The sequence below is a fragment of the Urocitellus parryii genome, chromosome 4, assembly GCF_045843805.1.
Source record: "Urocitellus parryii isolate mUroPar1 chromosome 4, mUroPar1.hap1, whole genome shotgun sequence".
In the NCBI taxonomy this organism is placed as follows: Eukaryota; Metazoa; Chordata; class Mammalia; order Rodentia; family Sciuridae; genus Urocitellus; species Urocitellus parryii.
In genome coordinates this window covers 185,053,814-185,059,510 of record NC_135534.1, presented here as the reverse complement: position 1 = coordinate 185,059,510, position 5,697 = coordinate 185,053,814, and the positions used below count along the sequence as shown (strand labels likewise).

General features: G+C 40.8%; 1 pseudogene; it reads left to right on the top strand.

The window, feature by feature from the left end:
• The first annotated feature begins 389 nt into the window (after nt 1–389).
• Nucleotides 390–1,127, top strand: LOC113184453 (small ribosomal subunit protein eS6 pseudogene; annotated as a pseudogene).
• The last annotated feature ends 4,570 nt before the right edge of the window (nt 1,128–5,697 follow it).

The window sequence follows — 5,697 nt, the reverse complement described above, 5'->3', positions numbered from 1 at the left end:
AGTTCAATATACATACAGTCCCCAAAACTTTGGAATTAGCCTCAAGCCCATCCTCTTCCTCATTCTAAATCACAAGAGATCTTGATTCCACCTCCAAAGCTCTCCTTAAAACTGATTCCTCTTCACTATTCATGTTACCTGGGTTTGGTCTCGGTCCACTTGGACACTTTTCTTCCCCCCCCAAGAATAATCTTCCTAACACATCTATGTGCCTAAAGTCCCTGTGTCCTTGTTCTCCAGTTCCTCCATCCCAAGCCTGTACCTCTCTTTTACTCCATATCAACCCAAATGTAGGACCTCTTCAGGGTCCTTCCAAAAAATTTACTCCAAAAAAGAACCAATGAGCAGCTCTTTTTTGTGATGCCTTGTGAGTGATCAGCCGCACCTAGATGAAGCTGAATATCTCCTTCCCAGAAATTCACTGAAGTGGGCGATGAACGCAAACTTTATACTTTTTGTGAGACACGTATGGCCACAGATGTTGCTGCTGCTGCTCTGGTTGAAGCATGGAAGGGTTATGTGGTCCCAATCAATGGCAGGAATGACAAACAAGGTTTCTCCAGGAAGCAGGATGTCTTGACCCATGGCCATGTTCACCTGCTACTGAGTAAGGGGCATTCCTGTTACAGACCAAGGAGACCTGGAGAGAGGAAGCGCAAATCTGTTCGAGGTTGCATTGCGGATGCCAATCTGAGCATTTGCAACTTGATTATTGTTAAAAAAAAAAAATGGAGAGAAGGTTATTCCTGGACTATGGATAGTACTGCTCCTTGTCAACTGGGATCCAAAAGAGCTCATAGAATCTACAAACTTATCATTCTCTCTAAGGAAGATGATATCCACCAATATGATATCAGAAAACCCTTAAACAAGGAAGGTAAAAAAAAAATAGGACCACAGCACCAAAGATTCAGTAGCTCATTACTACACGTGCCCCGCAATACAAGCCCTGGCGTATTGCTCTGAAGAAATAGCATACTAAGAAGAATATGGAAGAGTCTGCAGAATATGCTAAACTTTTGGCCAAGAGAATGAAATAAGCCAAAGAAAAATGCCAGGAACAGATTGCCAAAAGATCCAGGCTGTCCTCTCTCAGAGCTTCTACTTCTGAGTCCAGTCAAAAATAAGAATTTTTTAAAGAATAACAAATAAGATCAGGCCTTCAAAAAAAAAAAAAAACAGTGAGTATGCAAGCTAAACCTTACTAAAGATCTGTGGAGAAGATGGCAGAATAGACTGACAGCTTTTTTCCCCATATCAAACCACTTAAGAAGTCAGAATAGACACTTCTCTCTTCCTCCCATGTCCTCTCTGAGCCAGGCCATCCCTCGGGTATTCCCTGCCTGCACTTGCCCATGAACAGTGCCTTACCTCCCTGGTTACTCTCTCTTCCACTTGCCACAGACCCACTTCAAAATTGCCATTCCTCCTACAGCTATAGATTTTAAATCTGGGACCCAAATATAAAAGGACATGAATTTGGAGTCAACTAGTCCTGATCAGAATCCCAATTCTGCCATTTAGTTGCTCAGTGACCTTGACAAGTTACTTTCTCTCTCCAAGCCTCATTTTTTTTTCTATAAAAATGAGATAATACTCCTCTCAACAAGATTTAAATAAGGATTAATGATAACATATGTAAATCATAGAACACATAACAGGTACCTAATAAATGGAATTAAAAGTAATTTTGTTGTTCTTGCTCCTCTTGCTCCCCATCTCACCAAGCTTCCCATAAGGAAACAATTTCCCCATGTGTGAATCTTTTCTATGACCAACGGGATCACTCTATCATAGGATGTTACCTTTATCTGATTGATATCTACTAAGAAAGCTGCTCACCTGTGGCTAAGTATAGGCTCTTTCTGAAGCCAGAGCCATCAGAGAAGAAAGTAATCACAGAAAAAAAGAACTATGACAGTAAGTCCTAAATATGCAGGAAACAGAGATCCACTCTTCTCTAGATCTAATATCAAGAAGTAGAGGTGTCTGCAGCTGTTCCCCTGAAAGGTAAATAGTCACAGGGTGTCTCCTCTGCGGAGGGATGAGACAACAAGGCAGGCAGGCACCCCATAGACACCTCAAGTTAGGAATGTGTAACCTGCACAAAGATCTAGGGTCACAAACAAGTCCTCCATCTTCCCACTGATATCTTCAAGCAAGTTTTGCTGCATAACTCAGCTGAACAAGTAGGTGAGTCCTTGATCTATACAGTTATGCCAAATGTTAAAGGCAGAAGCGGTTCTGCAGAGGATAGAGTCATGGGGGCAACAGTAGGACATGAGAAACACCAGGAAGAAGGGGAAGCCCGGGGGAAAGGCTGACTCATTTGCCCTCTCTTTCACAAAATTCTACTTATGGTGCCAACTTGGAGGTTTCTGAGAACTATTTTTATTAGGAATGTGGCCTCTCCTATGGAAGAACTCATCAGCTTCTGTGGCTTGTTGGAGAATTCAGGGAATTTCTTGTTATCTTTTGACCTGATTTATAGAACCAAAAAAGCATTTGGAAGAGCTAGACCAAGATAATGAAGTGAGAATCAACAAAACCCTAAAGCAAACACACAAATCTATAGATCAACCCCCCACACACAACAGAACAAAATATCACTTCAACCTAAACACTATCCAAGATGGAGCCCAAGGAGGCACCAAAGCTCTTCAGGAAGAAGAAGAGAGGTCTGAGCTCTTTAATATGAGCTGAACTCTCAAGGAAGCTCAACAGATTCTCTTCTTGTCTTTGTCCAGGACCTTCTCCATCCCCACAAATGAGTCCTCCAAACCCCAGCACTCACCTCAAGCCCTCTCTGTCATCCTTATATCTTTGTCCTTCATATTGTCTCAGAGAAAATCATTTCACAGATCCATCCTGACTTCCCTTAACTTCTTTATACCAACCACCATGCTGATCTATCATATCCTTAACTTCTCCTTCCAATACCCAAACAAGAGTAGTTCCTCCTCCCACTTTAGAGTCTATCATTCTTTGCCTTATCCTTTCCCATTGAGGGTCCATTTTGATGGTTCAAATCCTCCCTCTCTATTAGATCCCTATTGCAACAAAACACATTGCAAATGTCTCCTAACTTCAACATTCTTGCCTTTTCCTATATGCCTATCAAGTAGCTACTATCTTCTCCTTCCCTCTTTTGTCAAAACCAAGTATATTCATTCATTACTGTAAAGTGATTCCATCATCACTTTACGTGCATATCATAGCATGTACTGCAGCACCATACTTAGATGGTATGGGTCAATCACTCCCTGTGGCCCAATGCAATCAAAAAACATGGTAAACTTAAGATGTATGGAGCTGCGGCTGACACACACAGCATACTGTTTTGCAGTAAACTTGTTTCTTATAACTAAAAATCCCATACTCTAAAATAATGATAAAAAGTATAGAAGAGTAATACAAAAATCATTAACAGTTGTATTATCATTATCAAGTGCTATGTACTGCACATGGTTGGATGCACTATAGTTTTCTATGATTGGAGGCAAAGTTTGTTTATACCAGCATCACCATGAACACATGAGGAGTGTGTTGTGCCATGCCTTCAGTAGTTGATAGGAATCTTTCAGCTCCATTAGAACTTTAAAGACCACTATAATATGTATGGTTCATCACTGACTAAAAATGTCATTATGGCCAGGTATAGTGGTACATACCTATAATCCCAGTGACAAAGGAGGCTGAGGCAGGAGGATTGCAAGTTCAAAGCCAGCCTCAGCAACTTAGCAAGCCCCTAAGCAACTTAGCAAGACCCTGTCTCAAAATAAAAGAATAAAAGGAGTGGTGATGTGGCTCAGTATTTGAGTACCTCTGAGTTCGATCCTTAGTATCAAAAAAAAAAATGTCATTATATGGCATGCGGCTGTATCTAGAAGGAGTTGTTCATTTTCATGGTACTTAAAGCCCATCATTCACTTCTTTTTTTTTTATTGGTTGTTCAAAACATTACATAGTTCTTGACATATCATATTTCACACTTTGATTCAAGTGGGTTATGAACTCCCATTTTTACCCCGTATACAGATTGCAGAATCACATCAGTTACACTTCCATTGATTTACATATTGACATACTCATGTCTGTTGTATTCTGCTGTCTTTCCTATCCTCTACTATCCCCCCTCCCCTCCCCTCCCCTCCCCTCTTCTCTCTCTACCCCCTCTACTGTAATTCATTTCTCCCCCTTGTATTATTTTTCCCTTTCCCCTACTTCCTCTTATATGTAATTTTGTATAACCCTGAGGGTCTCCTTCCATTTCCATGCAATTTCCCTTCTCTCTCCCTTTCCCTCCCACCTCTCATCCCTGTTTAATGTTAGTCTTCTTCTCATGCTCTTCTTCCCTACTCTGTCCTTAGTTACTCCCCTTATATCAAAGAAGACATTTGGCATTTGTTTTTTAGGGATTGGCTAGCTTCACTTAGCATAATCTGCTCTAATGCCATCATTTCCCTCCAAATTCTATGATTTTGTCATTTTTTAATGCAGAGTAATACTCCATTGTGTATAAATGCCACATTTTTTTTTATCCATTCTTCTATTGAAGGGCATCTAGGTTGCATCCAGAGTATATAAAGAACTCAAAAAATTAGACAATAAGATAACAAATAACCCAATCAACAAATGGGCCAAGGACCTGAACAGACACTTCTCAGAGGAGGACATACAATCAATCAACAAGTACAGGGAAAAATGCTCACCATCTCTAGCAGTCAGAGAAATGCAAATCAAAACTACCCTAAGATACCATCTCACTCCAGTAAGATTGGCAGCCATTATGAAGTCAAACAACAACAAGTGCTGGCGAGGATGTGGGGAAAAGGGTACACTTGTACATTGCTGGTGGGACTGCAAATTGGTGCAGCCAATTTGGAAAGCAGTATGGAGATTTCTTGGAAAGCTGGGAATGGAACCACCATTTGACCCAGCTATTCCCCTTCTCGGTCTATTCCCTAAAGACCTAAAAAGAGCATACTACAGGGACACTGCTACATCGATGTTCATAGCAGCACAATTCACAATAGCAAGACTGTGGAAGCAACCTAGATGCCCATCATTCACTTCTCAAGTCAGCCCCCTAGATGTTCTCCTCAAGAACAGCTTGAGCTTCACATTTCTCAAGCCAATGAACACTTTTTTACCTTTGCCCTTGGACCTTCAGCACCACCAACAGCTCCATTATCTGGAAAACTTGTCCACCCTTCAGATTCCACTTAAGAGTCACCTTCTCAATGACCTTCCCCAGGCCTCTGTGGGCAAGAGGGACTCCATGCTGGACTTCAGTACTGTGATCCCTCTCCTCACCTTGAACTGCATTTAACTCTGTACCTCTCTCCCTCTCCTGATCCCCAAGTTCCTTCAAAACACACACAGTGTGTTTTCATCACCAGACATGTATGTAGGCCTCCAAGAAAGTTTCTTTTAAATTTACCTGAATTTATTCTCATCTTTTATTATTAAAGAGCAAGTTGAAGCAAAGCTTGCCTGTTTATTTATTTAAGAAAATCTTGAGGCCTAATTGAAACTAGAATCAATTCTCTGTGGTTTTAGGATTTGTTTGTTTATTTGGGTTTTTTTCCCCCTCTTTTCTATTTTTTTAGGAAAACAAATTCAAACATTAAAATATTCTCCACATTGAAACTACACCTCATGCTTATTCAAGTTCACAGTGGAAATACTCTCAGG